At 42.5% G+C, this 20,159-nt stretch overlaps 1 protein-coding gene across 2 annotated transcripts in view; it reads right to left on the reverse strand.

The window, feature by feature from the left end:
- LOC113020226 (RNA binding protein fox-1 homolog 3) overlaps window positions 1-20,159 on the reverse strand; it is a 421,260-nt gene that overhangs the window by 323,786 nt on the left and 77,315 nt on the right. For both annotated transcript variants that reach the window (XM_026164003.1, XM_026164001.1), the window contains one exon: window positions 6,858-6,949. The gene's annotated coding sequence lies outside the window, so the exon portion shown is untranslated. The remainder of the gene's footprint in view (window positions 1-6,857; window positions 6,950-20,159) is intronic.

Here is a 20,159-nt window from a genome sequence, read left to right on the forward strand (position 1 = left end):
TTTTCACCATTTATTTATTTTATTTCCAAATTCATTTCTACTTCACCTGAAGGAAAACAAAATATCGAGCCAAATGCATAAATAGTGTCAGAGTGAATAGATAATGACAGCAGGTCAAGTTGTGAGTGAGTCACGTCTTTCCTCCTGGAAGAAAGTGATTACTGTAACACAGAGCTGACAATCATGACCAAGATAATCCCATTTCTCACATGGAGCTCAAATTGTATTATGTCACATTGTGTTTTGCATATGCTATCAAAACCTGGATTTAGATATGAAAACTATCTGAAAAAAGTAAAAGTCTGAAGGAGGCGCGGAAAAAGAAAACATGCAGCCACAGGGCTGGCATGCAGGCATGTCACTTTGTCAAGCTGTTTTCTCAGAGAGCTTGATGGCTTCTCAAAGGCGGGAGGAAGAAAAAAGTGTTGCAAAGCATGGTATTCTCCAAGATGAACAGATGGCAGAGCCTAAGTGTGGAGATTTGTTTTATATCTCTATCCCATGTTGCTGCGCAGTAGATGTGGGCTTCCGTTTTCTTTTCCTCCTTCTTCAAATGTTATCTTACAGGATAACAGACACACGCAATGTTTAAGCTAATGAGGAGTGGGTGTTGCTTTGTCTTTCTCTTTATGTCGTCCCCTCTCTCCCACCAACACATCCTCTTGCTTTCCATTCTCCGTCAAACCCACGCTTGGAGCGGAAACCTATATGCCACACAATTATGCAACACAACTGGGAGTGCTGCTTGCAGACTGGGTGGCTGACTAAAAACACAGCAGACTGCAGAGTTTCTGCAGCTGCATTAACATCCTGTGAGTAACAGCGTTTAAAGGACACCAAGCACTGTCCACTGCCAGATACGTCAGCAATTAGCAGATACGTGGCTCAGAAGTATGTATCCTGCACTTTTTATCCAGTGCCACTATCGGAACAAATATTCCACTTCAGTACAACGCAAGAAGATCTAGCAAGCCATTGGCTATTGTCTGCTGGCTTAGCCTCTGGCAATGATGCCAAATATTTTGGGGCTTCCGGTGTAGAAAGCAAATATCCCGAAAAAGACCTCACATCTGTCTACCTGCACGCAACCAACCCCACAATACTTGGACTAAAAACAGACTGCAAACAGAACTCTTGTTACTCGCCTACAGATATAAAGATGTTTAAAAATATGCATGTTAAACAATATTGTGTGCAACTTTAAAAGTGAGTTACCTGTCCACAGTACGCTGACATTATGCTATAAAATGATTAAAAAGGTTTTGACATATAACTGGAAAGTGTAACCACAGCAAAGATGTTGGCAGCTAGATTTGATATTTTTTATTCCTTCATTTTTTAAAGTGTACTTCCTGTAATCTACAACAATTGTTTCATACTGTAACAAATATCAAAGTATAGGGGTGGATAAATGATCTAGAAGTTACTGTAACACTGTCAGCTGTCTGTATAACTGCTATTTCAGCCTTCCTGTTGTAATTCCCATAAACACTTTATCATTGTAAATTATAGCAATGCACTGTAGTCACTCTGTGTGTCACCACCTCTGTGTCTCATTTTGTCACTACTTCTTGCACCACATGGTAAAAAAATTCAGCACAATGCATTTTTATCAGCCACCCTGAAGGTGAACACTGGCTGGATGTGACCACGCTACAGTGGTCTCAGTCAGGGTAGACCTTTGTTATGTTAGCTACATGTAAAATACTGGTGGCAGTCAGTGGTACCACTTAGCCTCCTAGTAGATCGTCGCATTGTTCTCATAGCATTCACAAGATTTTCAGCGAACTTGACCAGCGACCTCTGACCTTGAAGTCAAGGTCCCTGAGATTTCAACTCATCCAAGTAGTAGCTACACCTGTGGCATCAATTTCAAGCTCCTAAGTTGTTTCGTTCTTGAGTTCTTGCATTTACAAACTTGTCAAACGTGTCTATGTCGCCTGCCCGGCAGCAACACGGCTGAGGGGTGAAAACATTCTCAGTTATTCAGTCACTGAATGCACCACACAATACTTCAAAATTAAGAATTTCAACTTAAACACCTTTGCACACATTAAATCCAGAGCTGTTCATAATCTGAGCAACAACTTGGTTTACTTAAATATTTAAACTGATCAATAATTTCACATTGTTTGCTAAATGAGGTAGTTTAGCAAACAATGGGAAAAATAATGGGAAAAAAGAGCTACAATAAAAGAGACAGAAGAAAATTAAAGTACTAAGAGTTCCGTATAAAATAAAAACCTGATTTTTTTTTAAATGTTTCTTAGCTGCAGGAAACAAGATTTAATGCACTTTGAGACGCCAGATGCAAAACTTAATTTTTGGTCAAAAATAACAAAAATAAGGTTCTTGCTGTTGGTGAGGGAGGTGATGTAATGACTGATGCTCTCAAGACCAAACACAGGAACCTCAGCTTTGCCAGGATTAACAGGGAGAAAATGTAAAAACATTCAGTTATTAATGGCTGTAAAGCATTCATCAAGGTTAGAGAGGCTGTTTATGTCGTTTATGCAAAAACTGCAATAAATGAACAATATTGGTAATTACCCAAAGCATTTTTTTATATCCATAATGGCTGATCCACCAGTATGCATTTCAAATTTACAATATTACAAAAAAGCAGAAAACATAGTACAACATATATATATATATATATTTTTTTTTAAATTAAGATGCAAAATTACAGTTATTTCCTTACATCCTGCACTGAAAAATTTAATTTAAGTAGATGAATGTTATGCTTGATTAATTTCTGACGTCTCAGAGAAGTATAGAGCTTCAAAATTGGGTTTTAAAAATGCAAATTCAGCACATCATTCACCTAATAAACAGCAACATCGGCTTTTTGCTTTGTGTATATACTACATACATATATATTGAGAGAGAGAGAGAAAGAGGGATTCTCAGTTACAACAACAGTAGTTGAGGAATGACTGGAATAAATTGACCAGTGTTCTTTATAAGATGTTTTACAAGCAAATGGTAAATGCTTAATGTGTGTAAAGGTTAGAATTATAAATGTGACATTCTAAATGGCAGCACGGTGTCACCTAATACTGCTGCATTCATTTCAGAGTAGAGCTTAGCATGATGTACTTCCAGCAATCGACACCTAACCCAGGCGAGCTGCATTCGAGAGGTGGAGGATAAACCGGTTTGATTTGGGTAACAGCATGTTCTTCCCTCCTTATCTTACTCTAAACAAGGATCACAGCATTTTAATCCTTCTAATTATTTTGTTTAATAACGTGTACAGTAATGAGCAGTCTCAGTACGGCAACAGGGGACAATAACTGCAGACTCTGAACACTGTTACATTTTTCACTTATTATTGTTGACTTATTATATTTGACTTACATATTAAAGAGCGTCCTTGGAAACGGAAGAAATGCCTTTTGCTCTAATTTTTCCAATTTCTCCAAAGTGAATATGAGCTGGTTCATTTAGCTGTTTAGTCATAGCAACAGGAATTTACAATCACACCAAGGCTGCACCTGAAAGGCTTAATCAAAAATAAGACGATAATGAAAGCACTGCTAACAGCCACAATACCTCGTCCTCTAATGTCAACCTCAGGTGCGCAGACAATGTTTCGACCGGTTTAATCAAACTCAGAGTGTTGACTCCTTCGGTCTAGATCCTGAAGATAACACTTCTGAAAATCAGGAGCACCAATTGTACCAAACGCTCTTTCAATCTCTTTCCAGAAACCTTGAAAACTACTTGTTGGAAATGAACACGAAGCTCCCACAATTCAGCAAGTTTTCAGAGACGATCAAAACTGAAAACATAAATGGCGCTTGTGCTCAGCTTCATGTGTTGTTTGACTGTAGACGAGCCAGCGCTCAGTAAAAGTGACAGGAGATGTGAGGTGTTGTGACTCCTCACCTGCCACCAAAACCTCTACTCCGGCAGAATGACAAAACACAAGCCCTCAAATGCCCGCAGGACAACGTAACTACTTTTGAGTCAAACTTTAGTTCCACAGACTTGTCTCTTCCTATTCTGTGAAATCAATGTGATTGCAAACCAACTAAATATTAACATTAACGAAGAACACTTGTAAACATATACTAAAGACCAAAGCAGGAAGCCTGTGAGGCTCCAAACGCTACCAGAGCAAAAGAGGAAGAAGCCAAACACATTCCCCGCATCCTTCCACCCGGGAGATCAGCCTTTGCACCTGTGACCAGGTAAACTTTCCACACAGTCGTTAATGGACACAGCGGCTGTTGTTTACTGAAGACTCCCCGCAGAGGAGACTAGCTGACCCATGTCTGCAACCGGTGAGTGGTACAAATGGCAAACATCTCTTGGAGTCATTATTTATGCAGGAATGCCCTTGGGAGTCTTTGCACTTGTTTACACAGTCATGGCACAGTCCATTCATGACGGCTCCGAGTAAATGAGCCGCTTGCTACCAATTTGTCCTGGACGACGAAGCTTTGGGGCTCTACTACCCACGGTTACTTTGACGCCGGCGTGTGTGTGTGTGTGTGTGTCTGTCGGGGTATGGAAAAGAGGTTAACGCAGCACTGCTGTGCTGTTGGGAACCGACCCGGAACTACGGACACAAAAGTCCCAAGGGTATTAGGAAGCACAGTGTCACATTTGGAAATAAATGAGAGAAGGGTTTTTTTCAAGAAGAACGCCACGGACTTTCACCTTTGAAATGGGCTGTTTGTTTGCCCGAGGACGGGGACAGTGGTCAAAGTTAGTGAGCACCGCCTTTCACATAAAACCAGAACCAAGGCAGGAGTTTTATGGAGGTTGAACTCAAAGGCAAAGTAAAGAAAAAGTGAGTGCGGCACGATGTCGGGGAACCGGTGTAACTTTGCTTACAATAAAAGTGACAAGAGCGGTGTGTGCGTGGCAGAGATAGAGATAGGAATGGCGGTGTTACGTTATTTTTCTTTTAAAAGAAACTGTATTAAAACAGTCGTTTTAGCAGAAAGATGGCTTCCTTTGAGGTGTAGATACCTTCATATGTAGCTGCACTTAAGTACAACAAATGTGCAGATGTCCAGTCAAAGACATAAAACCATCAGTATCTGCGTTAAATTGTTATTTAAAACCACGGCTATGGGCTTAAAGTTTAGGCTGTTGTCTAATGATGTATAAACACAAAAATAATACTGTGGACTAACAAGCACAAAGTTTTACATGTACTTAACCAAAGGCTAAATGAACCAGTTTAATGAAGCAAAGTGGAGGCATATTGTACTGATGACCTCATGCATTCTGCAGTAATGAGAAACCAACATAATCATTTTGTTCTCAAACTTTTTCCCGTGCTGTCACACGAAACAATTAAACAGAAAACCGTTAAACAGAACGCGACGTCAAAACGCGAACCTCCTCCGACTCTATTAATAACATAAAGGCATCAAACGCGGCTCAAACGTGTTCAAAAGCGTTTTTAAAGATGCTCCACCCCCGAGTGACGATGCGTGCGCGTTTTTACTTTGAGTCTAAATTTGCGTGCGTTCGATTTGTGGTTGAAAAAGACACAAAAAACCAAAGGGAACGAATTCAATTAAGCGTAAAGTACTGAAGGCTAAATGACTCCCCCTATAGTTCTCAGGATTTCATCCAGCGAAACAGCAAAAAGGGGAAGAAATGTGTTTAACAGGGAGGCAGAGCGGCTGAGAGAGAGAGAGGGGAAAGAAGCGATGGGATAATTTAACAAGCTTCCTCCTAAACCACTCCAAAACCTCCAGAGTTTAATTGCTGGGAGGCAACATTATCCCTAGCAACACTGTGTCTGTCTCTTGGCTGGGATTCGGTGGGTACCTGCTGTATCCACTCCCCGCACAATACAGCGCCCACTGAGCCATATAATCCTCTCAGGCCCTCCTCTTCTGGAGAACCACATTCAATCTCTTTGTGACACGGGAAAATCTCCTCTTCTCCATTTTTTGTCAAGGTACGTGCTTCAAATAAGTCCAATCAGTAGGTGCCGTTATGTGTGCACAATGCTACGGGGAGCCGCAGAGGAAGGGAAAACAGAAAGGAAGAGTTAAATAAAAAGACGTTTGATTTGCCGCTGTGAAATTTGGGGCTACTTTCCATTCCTCTGCGGAGCTCCCTGGAGCAGCCATATTTCTGTTTATGTTTAAATGTGAATCAGTCAGATGGGCTGTTGGGTTCCTGCTGAATCATCCCACTCTCCCCTCAGAAAGCAGGAGGTTACTTTTGAACCAGCTGCCTTGTAGGAGAAAACAAGAAACCGACGCCACTTTCTTCCCGACTCCTCTTTCAAGTTGCCCTTGAAAAGAAAATTACGACAACGCCTTTGATGCAACGCAGACATGCTTCGACATATTCACCATAAGTGCAGACACAAACTACATTATCATTCCAATGAGTTTGTTCGGATGTCTTTTAAGCGTCTGAGTATTGCACAAGCCGGCGAGAGAAAGGTTGTTTTGTTTTTTTAACAGAACATGGAAACGGTGGCTCATTACGCGAAATGGCAAAAGAAGAAAAATGGTTCTTCGCTGTCCACTGGCTTGTGACTTAAGTCAATATAGCACTTGGAGACCTGCGAGAGTGTTTTTAATGAAAACATGTGGTACGTAATGAGAAATTATAAAGGTGGCGTTCCGAAGAACATTTCTATGATTTATTAATTTTAACAAATGACGACCTTTACTTTCCAGATTTGGTTCCCCATGAGCAAATGTAACTTTAAGGCACAAACGCTCATTCTTTTTCCTTTATTGTATATTTTCTGATTAATTTCCAGATGATGACAGCGGCATATAATCCATTTTATGCCTAAATATAGCTTTGCATCTTTTGTTTGCTACACATGTGAAAATGTTGCATTTGTGTTCAAGAAATCATCCTACCTGTCAAAGAGGGTGGAGCTCGGAGGTGTCGGTAAGAGGAGAAATCACTTGTTGTTGCACAACAGAAGTCCACTCGTTATACCAGTCGCTTACTGCAACAAAATAAACAGGCACAGTTAGATCTGGTGATCATTGGTAACATCCTTTATATTTGAGCCCATAAATGTAACTGAAGCTTGTGTAGAAATAATGCGTGTGCAGATGCTGCTCAGTTATTGTCCTTTTACTTTATATGGACCCATAACTAACCAGAGAAAGGTCAGAAAAGCTTAATTGCTCTGGGTGGAGTTAATTGCTTTGCTACCAGTTTGAATAAATAAACTAAAAGAAATTAATAAATAAATCATCACAGCTTTCCTATTCTGCCTTTGGCTCTCAGCCCCAAGACCAATGTACCCACTTAACATGAAAATATGAAACATGTAGCTGACTCTTTCGTCTTACAACTGTTTAAAGTCGCAGGTTTTTATTTAGAAAATTAATGGTAAATAATGTGGGATTGATATATTGTTTACCTTCCTCTATCCCACGGACAACAAACAAAAGAGGGAATGACAAAGCGAGGCGTGCTCGTGATAATTTTGCAACATTTCTCTGAGCTCTGAGGATTCAGATGCACACACACTCGAGAAACAGAATATTTCCACATTTCCACACAAACTTTCCTCACCAAATGATCGGCTGTAAAAAGAAGAAGAACGAGAGGTTGCTAAGGATGGGATAAAGTATCTGCACTCGGCATCTGCACGGACCGGCTGAACTTTAATGCAGCTGTTCGCATCCTTAAAAAGATCCAACGCTGTTGCAGGAAATAAGACAGTGAGGTGGAAGGTTAGCTTGTAATCCATAACACATAGTTGAGGGTGGCCACGCTGGCATCGATTCCTTGTGAAAATTGTAATGGGCCTTGGCTCGAGCAGCACAACCCAACAAATACAACCGCGAGGCTTCGGCTCATTTGTAGTCAGGCCACGGAGGTCGTTTCTGAAATGTTTGTCAAAAACGTGGTCAGCTGCTCAGCTCCCACTCGCCGCTCTGTTTTTGCAGAATTTGCAGCATGTGACGGCCGCAGCGCTAAGCCAACACGGCGAGCGTTTTAAGGAACGTTAGATGATATAAATTGTCAGTAATGAGGCACAGGGGACGGCATCCGTGACCTGAAGAGGTCGGCCATAACGTTCTGCCTCGCAGCTGAATAAAATGCATCCTGAGCGCAATTTAACAGCCTTAACATGAGCAGGTACATACGGAGAGACAAGCGGAGGTCCGAGAGGGCGCTGCGCTAGTCGCAGAGGTCACGCGCAAAACAACAACGATACACAAACACTGCTGACAAGGGGAAAATGTGACGACTGAGTGCTGTAAAATGTATGAAGAAATGGATGGAAGGGTCATTTTACTGAGCAGCGCCATTAACATCGCTGCCCTTGTCTGAAATTAAGCTCGGATCAGTCACTCACACGCGTGCGCGCGCACGCACGATCGCACAAAGAGCAGCAGTTTTTACATTTCTCCTCTTTTCGCCCTCGCGGAAGGAGAGGTCGACATTTTAACTGCAGCGGCGAGGAGATGGCTTCCTTTCACCTTGACGGGCATATAATGAACATTTTTCATTTTGAGCTTAGCTTCACTTACAGAGTCAGTCAGCTATTTTCTCTTCCAACCCTTTTTTTTTCTCCCTTCCTGACATTTTCCTCTGTGGTTTTGCCAGGATGATCTTCAAAGTAAATTTGTGCCCCTTTTAAAGAAATAGGTTACATTTCTGTTGATTTCTTTTCTTTCCGTTTTTTTTAACCCCACAGAGCTCATTTCCATAAAGGTCCCTGTACAACACAAACAGGCCTGCTGTAAAGCATGAGACACAAACAATATGCTAATCACACCTTTTTCAATTAGAACCTGGATATCTATGAAATCCATATTATTGCTTATTTATTTAGCCTTTTGTAAATAAATAAATGGGATTTTTGAAACGACAACATCAACAAAAAAAATATATGTCTGTGCTTATGAAGTACGTACGGTAGGTTAGGAAGGGAAAAACACCAGTGCACAGAAGCACACAGAGAGATTAGTGAAGGTGCATGAAAAAAGGCATAAACGAGACAGTTTGCAGATTGACAGACTTCTGCACAAAGACACCGCTCTCACTCTAGCTTTACACTGTGTCCTGCTACAACAACAGCACTGTGCTGTGTATAATATAAACTCGATGCATAATAATCAGCCGTTTCATTGTAATGATTCTGTTATTTTAGCGCTCATAGTGCTCCACAAGCAGTTCATTACTGCTAAATATAACTTTACGTTGACTGTCCATGTGGCCCGTCCTGAATTATGAGACAATATCAGTAGTGGTGTGCGATACTGCATATTTTGGTATCGATCCGAGTAAATATGGGCCAATATCGCCGATACCGATGCCGATACCGATACCCGTCAATAAATAAGGTGGATGTGCCATTGAATTGCTAAAACTCAATTAATTTTCATGACCTTGAGTGATTTTTGTGATGTTTCCTTTTTATTATTAAATAGTTAAAACCCAGGACATAATTAGGACAAAGTTTATAATTAAATAGAAAATGAATTATATCAATTTTTATTAGAAAAATTTGAAATAAAAAGTGCACGCAAACCAGTAAAGAAATTAAAACAAACAAGTACTGTTGAGAAACTATAATACAAAAATTACAATTAAAATTCTCAACAACAAAAACAACTGGTGAAAATATAAATAATATGTAAACAACTTAACAACCTTCAAAGCCTCTGAGTCATGTGACGGCGCAACATCTAAACACAAGGGGAGGGGGGAGCAAAGTGTGCCTGCTCTGCGCCGACACAGGAGCGGCGAGTCCGGCGCCCTGGCTGTTTCGTTGTCACCGAAACCACAGCATTGCAAACAAGAGCGGCACTTAAAGTAAAGAAGCGATCTCTCCAGGCTAGTATCGATCCGATACCGATGCAGACTTGGTATCGATACAATCGATATTTGGATTGATCCGCCCACCACTAAATATCAGCTTTTTGAAATGCACGCTTGCAGGAACGCAGTTTTTAACAGTTTAATGACCGTGATGAAAAGGAAGCCGGGCTGGAGGCGATGGCATCGATAGCTAAATCCTAACACTGCTGTAGTGCCATCCAAAAAAACTGAAAAGCCCACTGTCACGTCTGCTGAGGGAGACAGCGTCAGAAGACGGCGGCAGAGTGAGCTGAAGGACGAAAAGTGAGCCTGCACAAAGCTATAAACAAAAGCAAATTTAGACTGAGAGAAACAAAAACCTAAACCCGGGTAAACTAAGCATTACATATCACCTGAAACCTGGAAACATGTGGAGTGGTGGGGGCAGAGGACACGCAGACAACCCCACGAGGAGCAAAGGAAAACACACACAATGAAAACGGAGGGTAATGAGGGAAAACGTAACAAAAGGGAAACACAGCTGAACCTAATCTGATGCATGAGACAGGGAGGAAGCAAAACACAACACTCTAACACGGGACTGTCAAAATAAAACAGGAAACACATGAACGTAGAAACCAGGATGACTAGACGTAACGCAGCACACAGGGGAGGCATATTAACAACACCCAAAGACTAGAAATCACCCAAAATACCGAAGGATAACTACATGAGCTAAAAATACAGACTAAACCACGAGAAACCACTAAATGACAGAACATTAAATAATCAAACCAGACCCAGGACCGTGACACCCACCCATATTAAACATCCACAATAATCAAGGCCTGAACACAAAACAAAAAAATACAAAGGTATTAATATAAACTTGCCATATTATTCTTATTACTAATAGTTGTACACTCCTAATATTGTTCGAGCTGTGTGAAAATATTTCCTGTCATTTAAGATGAACAAAATCACCACAAAGATGGAAAAACAAGCACAAACAAACCACAAAGACAGTAGCTTATATTATAAACGACCCAGCCCACCTTGAGGAAATACAGTTCACTGGTGGGACTGTGCATCCCAACACCATCAAATACCTCCGTTCTGTCACAGAGATACGAGTTATCCTGGGAGCAATTAAATAATAAGTGATAACAGCTTGTGTCCAGTTTAGCAGCTCTCTGTCATTAGTCTCCTTGTCATTCACATTTTTCCCTCGTCTTCATTCACTGCTTGGCTCTGCTAAGGCGCTAAAAACTACTTTTTTTGGTTCACAATATTAATCCTGCACGCTGAAAAAAATGATGCTTATAGTGTCTTTAAATGTGAAGCTAAGGGCCGCTTTACAGGGAAAGTGAGGAGCATCTAACTATTGCCATAAACCCGGTGCGTCACGGCACCGGCGCCAAAGGACACCTTGTGCCTGTCTGCGAGATGCCAGCGGCTTTGACAAAACAGCACTATTTTACACCCTGGGAACGAGAGCAGGCTGGATCGCGAAACGTTCTGGTTCAGTGAAAACTCATTGCATGCATCTTATAACCTCAATTAGAGAAAGAAATGAGAAAAGAGCAAACCCCTCCATACCCGAGAGAACATACAAAAATGATTAATTATCCTCAAACTCAAACTGTAAACTCTTATAACGATTTCAGGACCAAAAATGCTAAATGCACCGACGTAACAAAAACAAGTCTGTGCAGAAAAACCCTGACTTGTATTCAAAAGGCAAAGCGAGGGCCACGCGTAGCACACACTCCCGTGCACACATTTGGCCACACAGGGGGGGGCTGGCAGGGTGCATTCCAAGACAGCTGGTGAAAAGCGGGCGCGCTCTGGCTGCTAGAAGGAGCAGATTCAGGTGACATCTGTGCCTCCTGTTGCAGCGCAATAGTAGAAACACTAAAAGTGAATTACAACATTAATGATAGTACTCTGCAAGCTGTCGTTCCATATTACGCATCCATTATTCCTTGCATGGGTACTCAAAGGCATCGTGAAGGAATAGGACCGTCCCTCCCGCCCCGCCCGCCACCCACCTCGCTGTGAAAAGGAGCAGTTTATGAAAGGATTGTTGGTTTATGGAGTAGCACCTTCTCCTGCTACTCCACATCACCACATGGCATGGTGCTGACTGGGTGACTGATTCCCTCTCTCTCCATTTCCATCCATCACTTCATCTTTCGAGCAAGCACCCTCCCACCTCTGACCCCACCCCCCTCACGGCACTGTCGCTGCTATTTCAAACAACATTTGTTTGATCTTGCCGCCCTCTACAGTTGAATGAAATCAATCTGGGAGAGATGTCATGTGTGAGCAGAAATGATTGGCCACAAGAATACCATGTATTGGAGAACATGGACCCCGTGCCCTCTTCCTCACAGGCTGGGTGACGCATGGGTGCAGGCGAACACACGGAGTGGCCGGCGCATGCCTGATAGGCATCACACAGACATCTCAGAGCTGTCACCCATCCCCAGACTTTCAATAACTTCAAATCCCCTGAAAACTTGGAGAATAAAGGCAGAGTCGATCACTCATAGCTCCCCTTCTTCTCTTCAGGGAAATAACAGCTGAAGGAGAAAAACAAAGTCAGGATCCCATCCTCTCCAGCAGAAAAGCACTAACATCCCCGGAGGACATGGGGAGAACACTTCTTTCATCATTCCCGTTAAGACACAATAAAAAAAAGATTCATTTAAGATGTTGTGACATAAATAGAAGGTATGAGCCAGCTCTATGGGAGGATCAATGGTAATCAAAGGTGGATTTTTAAGAATAAAGAAAGCCAGATGAGAAAGTAAAGTCGGAGGTGGCGATTGTATCGCCAACACGGCGACGCGGCGCTAATGCCGGCCTACGCATTTCTATAGGAGTATTTGTGTGATTTGGATTTGGGCCATGTAGGATCGCGGGTGCTCCCTGCACATCCAACCACAGCTCTGCGCCGCTCACTGTGCCTGTGATTTCTTCATTCAGGAGAGAGTGCCACAAAATGTGTTGTACTTGAAGTGTTTTACAATTACCAGCTGATTATATCAGCTGCATTAGCATATTAAAAGGAAGACTACTTGAACACACAGATAATGTCTGAGTGTTGAAAATAATTTCCCCACTCATTATCAACGGCAGGCACTGAGCTCTGGGAAAGGAAATGTCGATAAATACCCGTAAAGCTTTACTGTGTAAATAACAACAATTACGCAGAAATTAGATCAGGCTGTGCTGGTGAAAAGGGAGATAATTCTAATTAAAAACGTGCATATATCTGGGCAAGAAAGCATAAAGCTTTGAATCCATCTATAGGAGTGAATTATTATTCGCTCAAGTGTGGAAAACTTTTGAGCTGTTCACAAGCTGTCACTAAACCAAATCATTACACCATTTTCTCCCCCCGCCCCCCCAAGCAGCCTTCAGTTTTGCTTCAGACTTATTCAGAAAGTGCAGTGTTCCCATCACAGTAAAAGGCACAGATAGAACATCAATACTTAATAAAAATAATGACTTTATGTGCAAAGTAATTAAATAACAACTGCAAACTTGTGCAGCCTTTATATGATGTGTTTATCCCCCTGAAGCTTTAACTGTGAAACATTGTTAAGGTGGACTGCTCGCGCTTTGATTTTGAAAAGCGGGCGGGTTAGGTGGCACACTGGTGCAGTGGTTAGCACCATCTCCTCACGGCAGGAAGGTGCTGGGCTCCAACTGCAGTTTGCATCATCTCTCTGTGTCTGAAGACATGCATGGGGTTAACAGGTGTCTCTAAATTGGCTGTAGGTTTAATGTAAGCATGAACGTGTGTGCGTTAGCCCGTGCTCCACTGACGGTCTGTTCAGGGTGTCCCCACCCCCTCAATCTATGACAGCTGGGACTCTGGATAGGTGGAAGGAAATTTATGGCTGGATTAATGGATTCTACTTCTTTAAAGCACTGCTAACTTGTGATCAACTAACTGTACGGTTATTCTCTGTGACAGGTTTTTAAAGCTATGGCCTGACCTAATATTTCCTTCTGTATTTACCTGCCAAGGTGATGGTACTGCATGAGACAAGTGCCTTTGTTTGGCTATCTGTCCACCTCTGTGTGAGCAAAATCTACCAAGCTGAAACCGGGTGGAGCGTTAGAGCGCGGGGAAGGGAAGAAGCCATTAAGATTTGGTGGAGATCTGGGTGACTTCCCTCTAAAACTGTGAGATAGGGCACTGGATTGGCCTCGGTGGAGGACTCGCTCTCAATTTTCTCTCTCTAACCCAACTTTAAAATGTCCTGGTTTACCTGAACAACATGAAAAAGATAAGTAGCTGAAAGCAGCGAGCGTTTGCCGTTGTTGCTTCATAAATGACATGCAGAACTACTTGTTTTTTGACATCAAATATGCATGTAAATGTTGATGTCTCTCAGCATCACTGTGACTGCAACAGTGCCCTTTTTCTTTACCCAGATATATTACCACAATTACGAACCCTGCCTATGAATATTTGACGTGATTGCACAACATACTGCAGGAGATCTCAGATGCAGTAGAAGGTAGACCGAGATGATGATTGGCACTGGCTAATTAAAATCCCAGGCAGGACGTTTTTTTGTGTAAAAATATGCAATGATTTATATGAATGACATATCGGTGGTTTTCTGTCAGAGACGGGAAAGAAATTCCTGCCTTTTGATGTAAAATAAAATAGAATAAAAAGTCTTTGTCGTGTCTCGTTTCATGACTGGAATCCTGCATTCTCACGCTGGAGCTCTGTCCTCTGTCGTTGAGCAGCTGAAAGTGCACGTGGATGGGAAGGAGACTGAATGTCATGTAATTCATCAGGGTCCCTGTTTTAGTTCATAGTGCTGTCAAAGAGTTTTCATAAGCAAAAATCTCAGCACTGGGAGGAGAAATTTTGAAGTTATTAACATTTCCAAACGACCGTCGCAGCCTCCCTGCATATATGCTGTGGTCATTTTGTGATGTTTTACACCTTTGAAGTCTTTTGATGCCTTCAAGAGTTGAGAAATATTTAGTTTGACAATGGTAGGTAGATTTCTTCCCACTTTTTTTCCCCCTGAATTCCACCACCACCGGCACTGTTAATCAATACACACTTTTCTTGCCCTTTTCCTCCTCCGTACACATATCTCCCTGTCTGACCAAACTGGCAAATTTGTGCTCTTAATCAGCTTGCCTGCCTTGTCTCTTCACTGGAGGCTGGCGACACGCTTCCCTTCCCCCTTAATTCCCCGGCTCTCAACAGACAGGCACACTGATTAACATGCACGCCCAGGTAGGAGCTCCCTCCAACACAACCCCGCTGCCCACCATTATCCCCGCTACTCAATAGCACCCATCTCAATGCACATCTGTCGAGCTGCCGCATCCACACTCCTTAATTAGCTTTACAACTTTCCCCTCCACTCCTGGATAGAAAATAAGGGATAAATTTGTGGCCGGCGCACAGATAAAACGAGGGAGGGAGAGCGGGAGACAAAGAGGGAGGAAGACATATGCTGAATACTGAGATGGAAGATGAAATGGACTGTGCGTTCGAGAAAGGTGGCGGCGTCCGACGAGATTCACATCAATTCCCATCGTGCCCGTGCTGCGGCGTCACCAGGAAACCCTGTCCGCCTTGCTTCTGTGCTACTGTGCCTAAACCCGGAGGATATTTCCCCATCAGCATGTGCCTTATCTTATCGCTCCAACATCGATTCCCCCTTTGCGCCTTTTGAGTTGCTCCTCATAGACTGCTTCAAAGCTGCTCAGACTCCCCTTTGATTCTCATCCCCCTCCTCCGCTGTCACCACCGTCGTCTGCCCCAACGCCAGCAATGAAGGTGGTGTTTCTTACATTCGAGTTGGTGCTGCGGTTGATGCTAATCCACTACACCAGCACGGTGTTTGTCTGCAGCTTGGGGGGAAAAAAAACAAAGAAGTAGGCAGTGAGGAAGAAGAGGCATCCAATTAATATGAAATTGTCTCCAGAAGTCAATAAGGTTTTAGTTCCACTTGAGTGTGTCTAAATACGCAGAGTAAGGCTAATTATAATCCCATGGAGTATTTATACTATTTACGCTTTGCCCCTGTCATTACGACAGGCTGTAATCCCGTTGTGAGCATGTGCTGATGAGCCTTATGCCAGTTGCCAAAAATACTTAAGCTCGTTTCCCATTCCTGAAGGCACAGGCAACTATGTTATGCGCAAACAATGTGAAATTAATCACCGTTACTATGGCGATGAGCATTGAACAATATCATAATCAGTGCTGCCATCAAGAATGTAGTTTCAATCCAGAGGGGCAAAGGTTGCTGTGGAAAGAAGAACAATGAGCTATTTTAGTCAATCTGCTATTCCACGTACATGGCAGGTTCATTAGAACTACCCACTGCGTGCATAACCTTCTGCAGGCCTCCTACCAATCGTCTCCAGTATTAGAAATACTAATCTCCTATGTGTATTTCACCCTCCATCCTTCCTTCCATCCAGCAATTATGCCCCCCGCCATCAAAAGCCATCAAAACAGTAATTTCACTTTTTCACAGGCAGGCTTTTCACATTTCCTTCCGTGAAAGGTCTGAATCATCCCCTTATCTCCATGGCTATTACACAGTGTGCATGAGAGTGAAAACAATGGGTTTGCCGTGATGAGATCATGGCACTTCATTTCTCCGAGGCCACTCCGGTAGACACAAAGACAATCTACCAGCAGCAAGGAGGACGGGGACGGTGAGGGCCACAGGATTTCTCGGTCACTGAGCGCAGGGCTGTGAGGCAGGTCATCCCCAGTAATAAGAGAGGGAAGAAAACGGAGAGGAAGAGGAGGGGGGGAAAAATGTGATGGCAGTCGTGGTGAAGGGTCTCACAGCCTCAGCGGAGGCTTTTGAGGCCCTGAAACCAAGGTCAGTGGCTGGAACTCAGACTCGAATCCTTTATTCCTACTTGTGTACGGAAACTCTCGAAGGACTGAGCGGTGCTGCTGCTGGATGAGCCCTGTGCTGTTTGTGAGGTGGAGACTTGCAGAGACAGAGAAAGAAGGAGCGAGTGCTCGTCTGAAGAGGACATGGCAGAGTGAAGTGACAGGCCTGGGGATGGAGGAAGAGGCTGGAGTTGCAGGAAAAGACAAGCTCACTAGTGACTAAAGCAGCAGGTCTGAGATCCACAGTCCCTGCACTCTCTCTCTCTCTTTTGGCTGGAGCCAGCTCATGTACTCCAATTCTTCCTAATCTGTCATCATTCCAGAGTTCATACTGAAAGCCCAGGAGAACATCCTGTGGTGTGAAAAAGTGTTTTCCCATCAAGCACATTTAAATATTAGACAAAGATAATACAAGTCAACACAAAATGCAGTTTCTAAATGAAGGTGTTTGAAATTCAGGAGTAAAAGAAAAAAGTGATTGCCCCCTAAACCTAATAACTGGTTGGGCCACCTTAGCAGCAACACTGCAATCATTTGTGATAACTAGCAAGTCTAGTCTTTCACAGTGCTGTGGAGGAATTTTAGCCCACTAATCTTTGTAGGATTGCTGTTATTCTGCCATGTTGGAGGAGTTTTCAAGCGTGCACCGCTTTTTTAAGGTCATGTCACAGCGTTTCAATCGCCTTTGGAGCCTAGGCCAATCCAAAGTCCTCATTTTGTTTTTCTTAAGCCATTCAGAGGTGGACTCGCTGGTGTGTTTTGGATTATTGTCCTGGTGCAGAACCCAGGTGTGCTTCAGCTTGAGGTCACAAACAGATGGCTGGACATTCTCCTTCAGAATTCATGGTTCCATTGACCACAGCGAGTCTTCCAGGTCCTGAGGCAGCAAAATAGCCCCAAACCATCACACGACCACCAACACATTTTACTGTTGGCATGATGTTCAGTTTCTGATATGCTGTGGTACTTTTTTACGCCTGATGTAACGGGACACAAACCTTCCAAAAACTTCCGAGGTGTCCAAATTCATAGGCTGCATCCTCCTGGGGACCCGGCCTTCGCAGTCTACGTGGGCCGGGTCCTCCGAAGGGTAGGGTAGACCATAAGTGAGCAGAAGTGAAATTGGACGGTCTAGCCTTCAGTTTTGCGTCACCAGCTGTCTCGGTGGAGTGTAATAAACTCAGCCGTCTGCTCTTTGCTATCTAAAGTATAGCAGGATACTGGCCTTAATTCTTGACTTATATATCATGTTTAACCTGAGTAGCGAAAGACCAAGGGGGGTTTGAAATCGATGAGCCGGGAGTTCACTGTTCTCGCCCCGGTCAGCTATCGAGCTGGTGGGTAACAGACGTCTCCGAAAACGTCGGCGCACTTTTGCAAATATGTGATGTCTTGATAAACCGAGCAGATATTTGAAGTTTACACAGCTACATTCTCGCCTTTTTATGACCTAGAAAGAGTAATAAGAGTAACATTAAAACTAAGTAGCTGCCGCCATTGTTGGAAACTAGAATTGGCTTGGAATTCCTGGAATTGGCGCTATGAATTCTGGGATATGGTGGGCCACGAAGGATACACCCGACCCATCCTTCAAATCTGGGGAAAAAGGGGGACGCATTTTTTGGCTGCATTTGGAGGAGTCTACGAATTTGGACAGCCTTCGTCGCATCGCTGTGACGTGACCGACCTACAAATGCGGCCTCAGGAGGATGCAGCCTATGAATTTGGACACCTCCTTCATCTTTTGTCTCTTCGGTCTGCAGAGTATTTTCCCAGAAGTCTTGGGGAGCATCAAGATGATTTTTTGGGAAACAAGAGACGAGGCTTTCTTTTTGGTCATCAGTGGTTTTCTCCTTGAACTCTCAAATGGATGCCATATTTGATCTGTCTCTTTCTTCTTGTAGTAATTCTTGTAGTAATTTTGGTACCTGGGAAGGTTCACCACTGTTCCAAGTTTTCTCCATTTGTATGATGTATCTCAGTGTGGTTCATTTGAGTCCCACAGCCTTAGGAGTGGCTTTGTAACCCTTTCCAGACTGATACCTGTCGGTGACTTTATTTCTCAGGTGTTTCTTTAGATCGCGGCATGACGTGTAGCTTTTTGAGAATTGTAGCCTGCTTCACTTTGTCACACAGGTTCTATTTAAGTGATTTCTTGATTCAACAGGTCTGACAGTAATCAAACACGGGCGTGTTTAATGAAACTGAACAGCTTTGCAAAAAATGTGGTTAATCACAGTTAATTCATGATTTAACAAGAGGGGTAATTACTTTTTCACACAGGACCAGGTAGGTTTGGATAATTTTTCTCACTTAATCAAAGAAGTCATCATTTAAAAACTGTATTTTGTGTTTACTCAGATTATCTTTGTCTAATATTAAAAATTTGTTTGATGATCTGAAACATGTAAGAGTGACAAATGTGCAAAACAATAGGACATCAGAAAGGGGCCCAACACTGTTTCACAGCACTGTGTTTCTTAACCAGCTTCTTCCTATACTGTAAATCAATGGTTTACACTGACAACAAAGGCACAAACACATGAAACTATGCAGTGAATATTAAAGAATGCATGAATAAATGAACATAACCTTGTGTTATTAAAAAAATGTGCTAACTGCTTTACAGTTTTATGCTAAATTGTAAATTAGGTCATAATCCTTTAGTCCATTAGGACCACGTAGGTGAAAAACTGTGAAATGATTATATTTAAAAGCAGCAAACGTACAGAATGACAACAGACTGAAACAAAACATTCGAAGAACGCATTGTTGTTATCGTCTTAGAGCAACTTAACCACATAATTAGACTAATAAAGTATTCTGATTCTAATGATTTACCTACCACGGTGTGATGGAGGTTAAAGTGCCTATATATGACCATACACAAGTAAAGGCAATGGAGAATCCATCTGTCAAGACAAGTTCTCATAAGCTATTTTTTAATATAGAATTTAATTACTATTCAAAAATCAGAGTCACCCTACAAAGTACATAATATTAATTAAGTCAGATAAGCATGAAAAGAAGGAGCCGGGATGAAGTAACCCTATCCTCAATAATAATTTAGAATATATATGGAGTGCAGACCTGCAGGTTGGGAATCCAGGGTCATCCTGAATTGAATTAAGTGACATATACAGCATATAGATTACACTGGTTCATTGAGTATTAAATGAACAAATTGTTCAATATAAGTTTTAGATTTTTAATAACCATACTTGTGTTTCAGTTGCCTTTTTCTTCATGATTTCTCCGCCCCTGATGCTTCTCACATTGAGTCAAGTTCCCTCGACTCCCTGAAAAGCAGTATTGATACTGAGCGGATCACCCTGCTGAGTTTTTCTCCTCTGGGACTCATTTGCTTTCATTTAATTCCATACAATATTAAAATCTATACGACACTTGCTTGAGTTGTTAAACGATCACAGCAAAGATCAAGTCCTTATTCACTGTCACGGGGTTGCTGTTGTGAGGTAATGGA

This window comes from Astatotilapia calliptera, chromosome 4, assembly GCF_900246225.1.
Source record: "Astatotilapia calliptera chromosome 4, fAstCal1.2, whole genome shotgun sequence".
Lineage (NCBI taxonomy): Eukaryota > Metazoa > Chordata > Actinopteri > Cichliformes > Cichlidae > Astatotilapia > Astatotilapia calliptera.